Source organism: Manis javanica, chromosome 6 (genome assembly GCF_040802235.1).
Source record: "Manis javanica isolate MJ-LG chromosome 6, MJ_LKY, whole genome shotgun sequence".
In the NCBI taxonomy this organism is placed as follows: Eukaryota; Metazoa; Chordata; class Mammalia; order Pholidota; family Manidae; genus Manis; species Manis javanica.
Window position 1 is genome coordinate 86,840,120 of NC_133161.1, and position 13,494 is coordinate 86,853,613.

General features: G+C 41.8%; 1 protein-coding gene across 3 annotated transcripts in view; it reads right to left on the minus strand.

Annotated features, from left to right (window-relative positions):
• SLC26A5 (solute carrier family 26 member 5) overlaps positions 1-6,936 on the minus strand; it is a 52,483-nt gene extending 45,547 nt beyond the window's left edge. The window contains exons 1-4 of one of the 3 annotated variants that reach the window (XM_073238976.1): positions 6,811-6,936; positions 4,720-4,872; positions 3,756-3,877; positions 2,347-2,454 (exon numbers count right to left, since the gene is read on the minus strand). The gene's annotated coding sequence lies outside the window, so the exon portion shown is untranslated. Of the gene's footprint in view, positions 1-2,346; positions 2,455-3,755; positions 3,878-4,719; positions 4,876-6,810 lie in introns of all 3 variants that reach the window. The other 2 variants (XM_073238977.1, XM_073238978.1) reach the window with 2 other exon arrangements.
• Positions 6,937-13,494: the final 6,558 nt, after the last annotated feature.

Sequence of the window (13,494 nt, forward strand, 5' to 3'; positions counted from 1 at the left end):
ATTAATCCAAGCTAGGCAACAAAACATCCACGGATGCAGAAGATTTCTCTCAAAACAGGGGGGGTGAGGCTCTAAGCCTCACTTCTGTTGATCCCCAATTTCTCACCTGATGGCCCCCCTGCGACTGTGCCTGTCTTAGGTTGTTCCTCCCTTGAGGAATCTTACCCGTTAGAGCATCCTTTTTTAAAGAGAATTTGAAACTACATTTTAACAAAAACTTTCTAAATTTTTAAATGTCGGAAACCAACACAAATTTTTATAAAGCAACATGCAGGCCAGACAAAACAAGTAGGATAAATTCGGGCCCCCGGCAAAGCAAGCACTGGGCTACAATGTAAACCAAGAGTATATTTTGTACAAATGTATTAATTTCTGTCATGATTGTTGGTTCTGGTGCTACCTGACAGGTTTTATTCTGTAGCAACTAGTAATGCATTCTTTAAAAAGGGAGGGCAACCCTATCTTCAGGGCACCAAGAAAGGCAAACAGGAGACTTGATCTCACTCCCTGACCAGCCTCGGGGAGGAAAGAACCTCAAGGGAAAGCAGGCAGAGGATGATGCGGTGAGGAAGAGAAACCTGGGAACAGCCAGAGGGTGTAACAAAGAAGCAGAGATCTCAGGGCAGCTGTTATTTTGACTAAACGGTAAGAAACCTCATCTTCAATCCCCTTACAAGTATTCCACTAAAAAGGCCCTATAAAGCCGTCTGGATCTTCAGCGTTGTACCAAACTCCTGCCTCACAACTGCCCCTTTCTTGGCTGATTCCATCTCCTTCTATTTTCTACCTTGTCACTCTTCTCCAGCCACAGGGGAGCTTCCTGCTGTTCTGAGAAAGTGCAGGGGTCCACCTGCCTCAAGATCTTTGCGTTTGGCCCAATGCTCCACTCCCAGATATCCTCTAACTTCTTGCTTCACTGTCTTCAGGTATGTGCTCAATGTCACTTTTCAGAGGAAGTTTTCCTTTTCCTAACTACCTTATTTTAAAAATTGCTCAGCCAACTTCTCTACTGCCTTCTTCCTGGCTTCATTTTTCTCTCCATGGCACTCACCACCATCTAACTCACACTGTATTTCCTTTCTTTATTTTCCATCTTCCCTCCTCCCTTCCTGAGAATGAAAGCTATGAGGACAGGCACATCACGGGAATTCACTAGACATTTCTTGAATGAATGAATGCACCCAGGAAGGAATGCAGAAATGAAAACTTCAGCTGGCTTTGGAGATTGTTCTAAAACTGTTCAATAAAACAGGGACTAGTTATGAAAGTTTTATCATTTCTTATTATCTTACATTTAGTTGTTCTGAGGAAGTAATAATTTAAAAAGCAAACTGATGATAATCCTAAGGACCAGAACAACTCTGACTGCACTTAATATCTTCTGAAAACTAGATTTGTGGCGTGGCACCAGGAGAACTTTGTGAGCTGCCCGATGCCAACAACCACGCCCCCTTGAAGTGGCTGGAGGTCTCATACCGGATCGTGGGAGGCCCGACTGCAAACAAGGTCCTTTTTGACGAACGGAACGGAATATACATCTTCCACATTTCCATCGTGGATCCATTCTACAGCTACTGTCACCTGGAGACCACTTTCACTGTCTATGTCTACCGGGCCCTCCCACCCTCCATCATCCCAGTTGAGATCTCCATCGTCCTGCTCATGGCAACCATCCTGCTGGGCACGTGGCTGGCCTACATAGTGCCCACTGAGAAGGGCCTCCGGTTCAAGAGTTCTTCATTAGCCTTAAAGTTATGATGACAAAAAACACCTTTTCATAGTACATTTATTCCTATTTTAAATCACTTAGGAAGTAGGTAAAGAATAAATTATAAAAAACAAAACAACATGTAGCCAATATTATTAAATCTTTGGGAAAAATCATTAGCAATAAACATGTAAAATGAATCCAATACTAGTTGTTTTCAATGGCAGTGAGGGTGGAGGAAGAAGCAGGGGCTGAGGTCTGCATCTGATTTTTGATACCACATAAGGGCAGCTCCTCTGACACACAAAGGCAAAGAGCCCTGGTGCCAGTAGCTTTCCACTCCAGAAAAAATCATTTTCCAACCCAAGACGTTATTAAGAATTAAGTCTAAATTGGCCAATGCTGGATTAGACCAAGTATGCCCAGGCTGCCCACTCACCCATGTGAGTCACTCTGTGTGGAGAATGTAGGGAACACCTGGGAATCACCAGCCACCAGCCCACATTTACCAGAATGTAGCAGCTGAAATGCAATGATATGCCTAAATTTCAGAAAGCTCGTAGCAGCTGTTAAGACCAATAGCAGAGAGAAAAGGAAGAAATTAAGTGTGGCTCCAGGCACTCCACTGGCCGCCTTACCCTTGATCTACGATTCCTCCTTAGTGCCTCTCCATCTTTCTTCCACTTGTGTTTGTTTCTCTTTTACTGATCTGACAGTCACACATACACACTGGTTTTTTTCTTCTTCTAGGTGTTTTGAGATGTGAAGGGCATTAGGAGAAAAAAAAGAGTAGGATAAACAGAAATACATTTCACAGATTACAATTTAACAAATTATAACTTTAAATTGAGGAATTGTTTTCAAAGTGTGAACATCTACAGAATTATAATGTAAGGCAACAAGAATAGGTCCCAAATCATGATTAAGGTAAACGATGTGCTCTTTTTTTCCTATCCCAGTTCTGGTAACTCAATAGTCAACAAGTACTTGAGAAGGTGTGAGGATCATTTTTTTTTTTTATCTCGGTTTGGACACAGCAGCTCACATTTCAGCAACAATCAAGGTGATCATGCTGACACTTTGCTCCCCTACCCCTATAAGTCACAGATCACCTCTAGGAGAAAATTTCAATAGGCAATTAAACACTGGCATGGATACCAAGAGAAGAGAGATAATCATCTCTGGGGAACTTTAGGAACAGCTAATCATCTTTGATAGGCAGAGTTACACCTAATTTAATCCATCAAAACACTTTGCAGAGAACTCGCAAAGCACTGTGGGAATACTGAGTCCATGAGAAGGCACAGCACATTCCCTGAATAAACTGAAATTGCTTGATTTGGACTGCTTCTTAGAAAGTCATGTTTAGACTTGGTGACAGTTGAGTGCATGTAATATGGGGCCAGGTTATCTATAAAAGGGTTTTTGGGCCTACTTTCTATCTTTAGGTGACACAATCTTAGAATAATTTCTTAGTGATTATTTAACCCAGTGATTCTCAGTCTTGGCTGGACATTAAGTATTTCTAAGGAGGGTGCTTTTAAAAAAACAGAAGCGTGGGCCTTCCCAAGGACAATGAAATCAGAATCTCTGACCCAGTATTTATTTTTTTTCATATATATATATATATATATATATATATATAAATTCTCCCAGTGATTCAAATGCACAGAACTACACATTACTAGCTGACAATCACTGATCCCATATGATCACCTCATTTGAAGCATAGAAAAATTAAGGTCCAAAGAATTTAATTGACTTGTTACTTGCCCAAGATCACATACCTCGTTGAGGGCAGAGCTTGAATTAAAACCATGATCTCCATTAATTTATTCATCCAATTAATATCTATCACAGGCATTCTAGGGTTGCGACCATCTACTCAGTTGTCACTAAAGAGTAAGGTAAGTCAAAACTGGTTCATATCTAAGGATGTGCTATCAGGTCTCTAGAAATGTTAGGGAATCCTGTGGTCCAGGTAAAGTTCCTTGCTACCTAGGACCCACTCTTCCATTTTACTAGTTCTAGTAGGCCCTCTACTTACCCAGATTCACAGTGCAGACAAGGGGCAGGGGGCAGGGTCCCGGATGGGAGGTCTAGTGCAGTTCAGTGAGACCGTGACCAGTGGGGCTGAGAGCTAGAGAAGGCAGAGCTCCCTCTTTGGACCTAGGATAGAAAAAAGGAAAGTTTCTTTTTGTTGGTTTGTTTTTGAAATAAGTTATGTGCAAAATATTTCTTAATTCTATCCATTCATTCTTAATACCCACCCAACTCTCTCCCAAGACATAATTACTGCTATCACAGGGGCTAACAGTGAATATAGTTATTATATGATATAAATACCAATCTATATGTGTCTTTTTTCCCAACGGTGAATTACTAGTGTGTGTGAGACTGAGCAAGTTCAAATCTTGCATTCAACTATTCTCATACTCAGCAATTCATGGCTACAAAAATTGGCATGTGAAGAACTATCCTGAATGGGGCATCCATACTGCGAGAAAAATCAGCTCAGAAGCACTTTCCTTGAGAACAAGAAATTCAAATAATGGGATTCACAATGTTCAAGATAAAAACTGGTCTTGATTAAAAAATTAGTAGGACTAATTTGTCTTCAGTCTTTTACAATAATACAGTTATTATTTCCCATTCACATAACACTCACTCAAAAGGCCAAGTATTTATTCCATTCTAAAGTAAATTAAATTATTATCCACTCAGTTTGTGAAGTTACTCATATCCTTGCTTCATTTCCATTTCCTCTATCTACCTGCCTCCTAAGTCACTGCCCCTGTTCTAAAAAGCAAGGTCTTTCACCTGGGCACCACGGATTCTCTGAAAGAAATGCAACATTTTGAATGGGTGTGTACTTCCCCTACTGATAAAGTTCCTAGCTTTGGCCAGATTTTGAAAAAAAGACCCATCCTCTTTCCAAAGCCCCCAAGAATACAATTGTTTTCAATGGTGAAGCTGGAGAGATGATGACATTGATGGCTATTGGTACCTACAGTGAAAGATTTGATGAAACTGGCCTCTGGACTTGTCTTCTAAAAGAAGGACTAAAAAATTTCATGGAATTGGATCTGTCCTCCAAAAGAACGGACTTCGGTAGAACACAGTTTGGGAGGCACCAGAGAATTAAGTTTATCCACATTGACTGTCTTCTTTCATGCAAAAAGAAAGAAAAATCATTGTCTCCTCATTTATTCTTGTTCCTTTTGACTTTATTAACTCAATGGTAATGCAAACATTAGGGAAAATGGACATATCTTCTTAATGATAGTTCCTAGAGAACTTTTTACTTTGGAATTACTAAAATGCAGACTACCTGCAATTGTAGAAAAGTTACAAAATGATTAGGATACCAGGGGCCACACGAGACATCTCATTTAGAATGAGATGAAAATTCAAATGTTTTTGATTTCAGTTGACTAGGCAGTGCAAACCGGCACCTACACCTTATAAGTCACTCCAGTGTTTTTTATTTTATTATTTGCATTGGAAAATTCCTCCATCTCCCGTCGTTCTGCAGCTCCTAGCAAAGCGCCCAAATACTTGCTGGATTGAGTCAATTCCTTCGGTATCGCTCATAAATTAATGAGGGACGTGTAACTCTGTATAGTTTCAGAGTAGTTAGAGAGAGAGAGAAAAAGAAATGCTAGGTAACAGAATTGGGGCTTCAGGTGATACTTAATAGACTAGAACGCTTTCCAGCAGTGCACTTAAGATATCAGCCATAGCAACCTTACCTAGGAATTCTTCACCTTAAGTTTCTTTACAATGCAAATTAGTTTGAATTTCTCTCTCCTGCCTCTGGTCCCCTAACTGAGAGTGTTCTGATACAAAGAAATACTCCAGTAATGATAATGACTGCCTGGCAAAAACCTATTTCCAATTTCATTTCAAAAAGGCTTATACTTTCTATTGCATTCCTCAAATTCCCCTCCAAGCTTCCTTTAGATTATGAATTTACACCTAATGCACATGGTTCCCAGTTTTCAGGTAAGAACAAGCCTTATCTCCCTTCCCCTTACCCCCCATGGCCATTTCTGTTGTTATGAGAGTTTCCATTCATATTTTAAAAAGTCTAGACTCCAGACTGAGAACACAATACTCATCACAGTGAGGAAAAGAACCTTCGCTACCTGCACCCCAGCCTGACTGTTGCCTTCGCCACAGTTCCCAGATCCTTGAAGTTTTTCCACCTTAGCGGGCTTTACCTTCAGTCAGAATGCCCTCCGCCCCCTGCCCCGAATGCTTCCCCGGCTGGCCTGGCCCACAGTGCGCGCTCAGCGAGGCGGTCAGTGCAAGAAAAGCGATTTCCAAATCCACTGTCTCTACTCAGTATAAGCGAGGAGCTTTGAGCCCGTTAACATCAGAACCACTATTACGGCAGAAGGCCGACCACGTTAAGTGTTTAGGATGGAGACGGATTTTTAGGCAGGAGGCCACCACTACTAAATTTTAGGGCAGGAAGGCCCTTAGCAGCCTCCCGTTAACGGAGCTTCGGAACACAGCCCCCTCTCTGCGCGCCCCCATCAGGCAGAAGCCCGGCCCGGCGGGAGGCAGCTCCTGGTCTCCGGGTCGGACGAAAGGAGATGCTGAGGGCTTTTTACAACAATCGATTGGGATAGAAACGGGCTGGAACTAAGAAGGCGTGCTGACACCTGCCACGGCAGGGCGAGGACGAGGGCGTCTGGGGAGCCAGGGAAGGGCGCTCGCGAAGCTGTGAAAACTCAACTGCACAGCAAAGGGCCGGGTGGGATCCAAAGCGCCGCACACGTCTCGGAAGACGCGAACGCCCAGTGAAATCTGCTGGGGCGGCGAAGCGGGAGACTCAGGGGAGGCTTGCCGGGGAAAACACTTCTTGGGACTCTCTCTGGCCAGGGCTGAAGGACGCGGCGGCGTGTGGGCAGGTCACATTTGGTGACATCTGCAGGAAAGAGTGAGGCTGGAGGGAAACCGAGGGAGAAGCCCGAGAGACAAAGCGCCCCGAGGGGCGCAGGCACCGCGAGCCCCGTTGGGGCGGCCCGCCGGCTGGGCCGTCGGCGCCCCTCCCGGCTCCGCGCCCAGACCCCCGGACTCCCGCGCGCACTCACCGGCCGGCCCTGCCCGGGCTGCCCTGGCGGAGCCGCCGCCCCGCCGCGCTCCGGAGCCACTGCGCCTGGACGCCGTGCCGCTGCCTCCCGCGCGGCTCTGGGAGGAGGCGCCCCGGGCGGTGGAGGCGCGGCGCGCGCCGTGCGATCCGTAGCCGGGCCCGGCCCCGCCCCACGCGCCCACGCCCACCCCAGCCCCGCCCATGCCCGACACCTCCCAGGACACGCCCGCCCGCGCCCGCCCCGCCGCCCCCTCCCGCCTCGCCGCCCACGACCCTGCCCACTGGGCCTTTTTTCTCAAGACCCTGGGACTTCTCAGCGGAGCCTGGAAATTACCCCAAAGTCACGGGAACGACACCCACTTTCATCTCCCACGGCCCATGAACCCCTCACGATGGGATTTCTGGAGCTTCGAGATAGACACAAATTTGTAGGTTCGAAGCCGAAGGAAGCACAATAAACAAGAGAGAGTACTCAAGCAGGAAACGTTATTATTTAAAAAATGTGAATACACTAACGTATAATTTCAAAGACAGTCATTATGGAGACTCAGGTTGACACAGGAACATTGAAAGACAGAATGACAGTGTGCGATTTTTTTAAAAAAGCTTTGCTGAGAGGCCCTCGACGAACGCTTACTTGCAAATACTGACCATTGTGCAAAATGGCGATGCAGGACAGATTGTTTGGCATTCGAATTTATAAAACAGCTTTGAAAAATTAAGTAAAGCAACATAACATGCTATTTAGGAGAAAGGAATATACGTGGAGAGAAACAGAATGGAAAGAAGGAAGGGAGAGAAGGAGCGAGCTTGTTTCCTTTCTAACAACTAGGATGCAAGAGAGCACCGTGGCCACCGTGCCCGAATCTAAAGTGAGGGGTAGAAATGATTTCAATATAAAAACTTTCCTCTGCCCTTATATCTTAGCAAGGCTTGCATATAGTTCGTTTATCAGGGTCATCCTTTTTTCCGCTTTGTGTATTTTGCCACGTGCAGGTGACACATGATGAGCTGGCCATTTGGCAGCCGTTTTAAAGCTGGAAAGCCGCCTGGAGACCCCAGTGGCATCGACAGAGACCCCATCTCCTGATCAGAGGCCAGGCATCACCTTGGAGCGTGGTGCTCTCTGAGCACCTAAGGAAGAGCTGGAACTGTTCTCGCTGCTTCCCGCGAGGGCACTCTCTTCGAGGGCACCGCACCACTCTGAGGGGCCTGGACTGAGAAATTACTGATATCTGGGCATGAGTGTAAAACCAACTTGGCTTTTCTTCAGGCAGTGAATATCCCTGAATAAATATAACATGATGAGAGACCACGGAGGAATTGGATTCCTGTGACCTGCATCTCTAGTGTCCTTCATTTGACACTTGGCCTTGGCAATTGTATGAGACTATATTGTCACACGCAGCTGTCCTGTAGCACAGTACTTAAACTACAAAGTACAGAGGAATCACCTGGGGATCGTGTTAAAAATATGCAGATTCTGATTCAGTGGGCCTGGGGTGGGGCCTAAGACCTGCGTTTCTAACAGGCCCCTGGGTGGTGCTGACCGACTGCTGGAGGACCAAGCTTTGCGTAGGCACACTGCACAGGCAGATCATAAGGTACTTCTGCAAATGGCACCAAGTGCCTATTACAGCAATCCTCACAGTAGTAGTGATGCACATTCGTGCACTATTTGTGGGTGCTAGGCACTGTTCTAAGCACTTTACACATATCAACCCTTCCCACAACCGCTTTGAGAGTTAAGATAATGCTACTAAGAGTGACAGATGAGTTTACATTCAATTTTATCACCCCTCCCACCTTTCCTGTCCTGCATTATCAACTTTATGAATTTTACCAATTTGATGAGTGAGAAATGGTATCTCAATGAGGTTTAAGTAGCATTTTTCTTGTAATGAGTGAAGTTGAACATTATTTCATATCTGTTTAAGGGCCATTAAAAAATCTGTTTTCCTGAATTATCTTTATATCTTTGGCTCATGTTTCTAGAGAATTTGTGGCTTTTACCCCTTCAATTAAAATATCTTCATATATTAGGGATATTAATTCTTTATCTGTGATATCTGTTAAAAACATAGTCTCTCACTTTCTCATTTGTATTTTGACTTGAAAGTATTGTTTTTGTTTCTAGGAAGATCTATTGCTACTTTAAAAGCCTTATGTATGATATAGTTTATATAATAAATTATATTAATATACAATTATATATGATTTTTTAATATGAATTTATACTATAAATTATATCACATATATATTACAGTTGACCTTTGAAATATGGGTTTTAACCGTATGGGTCCACTTTGCAATTTGAATCTGAATGGGTATGCAAATTTTTTCAATAAATACTTTGTAAAAATTTTTTGGAGATTTGCAATAATTTGAAAAATGCTCACAGATGAGCTTAGACATTGAAAAAATGAAGAAAAAGGTGTGTCATGGATGTACAAAATATGTGTAGATATTAGCCTATTTTATAATTTACTACCATAATAAAATCAGTAGTAAGCTTTTGATAGTTAAGTTTTTGGGGAGTTATAAGTTATAGGTGGGTTTTTGACTGTGCAGGGTTGGGGGTGGTCAGTGCCCTTAACCCCTGTGCTGTTCAAGGCTCAACTGTATAATTCATTATATTATATATTAATTATTTATATAATAGATATTTATTTCTCATGATAGTTCCAAAAGTAGATATTATTTTTCTTATATTACAGATAAACAAGCAGACTAATATTAAGTGACTTGCCCAAGGACTTAAGGTTAATCAGTAGTATAATGTAAAGTTTTTGGAAGTACTTAGGTGATTCATATATTATTTTAACAACCGTCAATTTTGCAAACATGGTGGCAGATGTTAAGAGTACAATTGTAAATTGCTCTCATGGAATTTACAACCTAATAGGGAAGGAGAGGACAGAGTTTGGTTAGCTAATCACATTGATAAAAGTATAACTACAAATTTGGATTAAAAAAAGGCTCACCTACCAGGCAGGGCAGGGAAGATATGCCATCCTAGGCACTTAAAATATTCAAATATTGAGGATTTGTGCACACTAAGTGTTCAAAACAGGTCCCGTGGACTAATTTTTAGGTCCAAAGTCTCTCAGGAAGCTGGGCCCTGGCAGCCAGGTGTCCCAGTTACCAACCCACCACCATCTAAGTGGAAGAATTGAATGTAATCTTTGCCAAAATCTTTACCTCTATCTCCTAAACAAATAGCTGAAATATCACCATTAAAAACTCATTCTTTTGGATCTTAAAGCATTTAACACTGCTTATTAAAATACAAATCATTTGGGAAAAAGTTGTAGTTTATGCTATATTAACAAATTTAATGAGATGACTATGTCGATGCTTACCACAGCGTCTGATACTCAGTAAAGTTGAGCTCTTCTGTCTCTCTTCCAAATGAAAATGGGTTAACATCTACAGGACTGGGGTCCAAGCTGGTTTTCAGTGGTGTGTGGATCTGGGCAGGGTTCTGGATGTATGTGGGGATGGGTCTTAGGGACAGAGGCCAAAGCTAGTTGTCCTCCTTTGATGTTTTAGCAAGCTTCAATATGAAAGGTGCTATAATATAAATATTCTGTTAGAGTTGAGAAATCTGGAGGCAGAGCAAAGAACCAACTTAAGTCACCTAAAATGTGAATGTGAAAGAAATTACATTAGAATTAAGAGTGATTGGATTTCTTCCTTAGCTTAACTTTAAATTGGTTATTTAGTTTCTGTTAAGGTGATTCTTGACAAACTCTGTTTACATTCTGCTAAGGTGTAGAGGTGTTCAGAAGTGTCTACTTTATCACAATATGTCTGCTTTCCATGGATGGTAGCATTAAGGGATTCTTGTAATAACCTTGGTGTAAGTTAGTTTACTGTTTCTATCACTACTGTCAACATTCTTACACACAGATCTTTGTGTGTGTGTGTATGTGTGTATATAGTAATATAATGTGAGGGTTTCTCTATGAGAAATATCTTGAAGTACCTGGGTCATTTTATATATACATATTTAACCACACTGATATTTTAACATAATCAGTGTTACTTCTATTACACTGATTCACTTGCTGGGGAGAGGCTGCCCCTCCCAGGGCTAACCAGTTCTTAGAGATAGCAAACATCTCTCCCAGGAGTTGGCCTTTCATATGCAAACTAATCAATGGAAAGCTCATATTCTGAACCACCTCCCCTGTCTGGCTCTTACGCTTCAGGAGGCAATATTCCTCCACCCTAATCATCCCAGGGCCAGGTATCAGACAAGCAGAAGCCATCCCTAAACCCCAGCACCTGCAGAAATTATCCCAACTAGCCAGTCCTAAACCTGCTTACCTTGCCTTTTCCTGCCTTTCCGGTGGAGACCACAGTAAAAGCTCCTGCCATGCTTCCCACTTATTCCTTCTGCCTTGTCGCCGCCCCTGGGGCTCCCTGTGTGCCCCTGTGAGGTGCAGCAAGCTCTTCCTCTTGGGAACCATGAGTAACAAACTCCCTTTTCAATGGCAATTATCTCCTGGCCTGATGGTCTCTTACCAGACCTGCGTAATAATTAAACCCATATTTTAAAACAAGGCTTTGCCATAAAAACCAGTCAGTGTACAGAGTTCTATCAGGGTCTGACAGTTCCTCTGTCCCACACCAATATGTCTGGGTTCTGAGTTTTGTCACCCAGATTAGGTAAGAAATCATTGTTGTTTGAAATGATATTTTTATGATTATTTGTGAGGCTGAGCACCTGAAACCTTTTTTGTCATTACAGTTATTCCTTTTTCCATTCCTGTTCTTTGTCCATTAAAAAGAAATGACTTACTACCTTTATTATCTATTTGCATAAGCTCTTTATATTGTTTAGAGTCTAGTTCTGTATTGACTGATATTGTGGCTTTATCTTCTCCCTTTCAGTGGCTGCTTTTTTTTTTTTCTTTTAACTTTATGGTCTCTTTTGTTATGGAATTTTACAAATTAATCCAGTTAAAACATAAGCCAAAACCTTGCAATTTTTTTTTCTTATGGGATGTTTTGCATCATGTTTAAGAAATCCTTCCTTCCCATGATCTCGTAATTATGTTTTCTTCTAAAGTTGTAAAGTTTTACTTCTGGGGTTTACATCTGTGTGATGATATGTCTAGAGATCTAGTTTTTGTTTTTTATTCATCTGAATAATGAATTGGCTTAGTACCATTTATTGGCTAGTCCATTTTTCTCCACTTACTACACGTAAAGCTGTGAGTAAAGAAGGTTGATTTGAAGCTATTTGTGTGAGCAGGGTGATGTATCTGTTTCACTACAGATTTCTTCAAATTTCAGTATTTATAGGTGTTTTTTTCAAGAGAGAAATCCTTCAGTATTCTGTCTGGATAATATAAGCCGGATTCCAGTGTTGCAGGAGTTGAAAGATGAACGGGCGCTGCAGTGAGGGGGAGAGGTGTCTCACTCCTCGGTGGGCAGAATTTTTTATTAAAATATATATATATATTATCCCAGCCCTTTGCTGCCTAGAATCTCTGGGTCTTCTTCAACCTCTTTGGTTCAAGTTATCCAGAATATTAACCTCCTGACCCTTGCCAAGCTGGGACAGAGTCTCCTGGTGGTAGTAGGATGAAAGCAGTCTGTTCCTTATTCAGAATCTTAACCAATACTCTTATTTTCATCCTTTTGCCTATTCCTTGCTTCCAGAGGCAGTTTTCTCTCCAATTCCTGAATCTTTTTTGTGTCCTGTGATGCAAATTCTTTCTTAGTAGACAGTTGGGATTTAGCTTTTTTGCTGTATGTTTAGTTACCACTTGTCCATTCACTTCTCATTTTCCAAAAATTTGTTGGCATCCTTTCTCTGCTTCTGTCTCTATCCTCTATTTTTTCTGTCCCTTTGCCTTTATAGCATTTAGAATTTCTAATCACTGTTTTATTTGTATGTTAGTCTTTTTCCTGTTTTTTTCCTCCATTAAATTTTTTTCTATTTGGTTATATATTAAGAAATACTGTTCATTTTTATACACTGATCTTGTATCCAGCAACCTCATCAAACTCTCACTACTTTTCATGTTTGTATCTTTAGAATTCCTTGGGGTTTCCTATGAAGATAATCTTATCGGCTGCATCTAAGGAGAGCTCTACCTCTTCCTTTCCAAATCTCATACTTTTATTGCTTATTCTTGTTTTATTGCAATGGCTATGGCCTCCAATATTGTTTAAGCATTATTCTGGCCTGCCTCTCCTACATGAAGCCTCCCTTCATTCAATCTCCCCTTCTTTCTCCCAGATAGAGCAGAATATTCTCTTTTTTGTAGCCAGGAGATCCAGAATACACTTGTATGTGTTTGTTGGTATTTTTGAGTCCCTCACTAGACTACAAATTGAGGAAGGAAACCATGTTTCCTGGTAGTAAATATTTAATAGATACTTGTCAAAAGATTATTGCTGAATGAAGGCATATCCACAGTTATCAGTTTGTGTGATAATTGGTGAGAATTTCCCTCTTCCAATGAACTGTGAACTTTCTTTTGTTCATGACTGCATCCTCAGTGCCCATCCCAGTGCTAACACTTGGTATCCCTTAAGAGATATTTGACGAATGAATGCATAAACAAAAGGACTGAAGTGGGCCATGGTAGGAAAAACCCTCTGGAATAAAAGTTACTTCTGTTATATTTAAGTGTTTAAAAAGTTAACACTGTTTAAACTTTTTGTC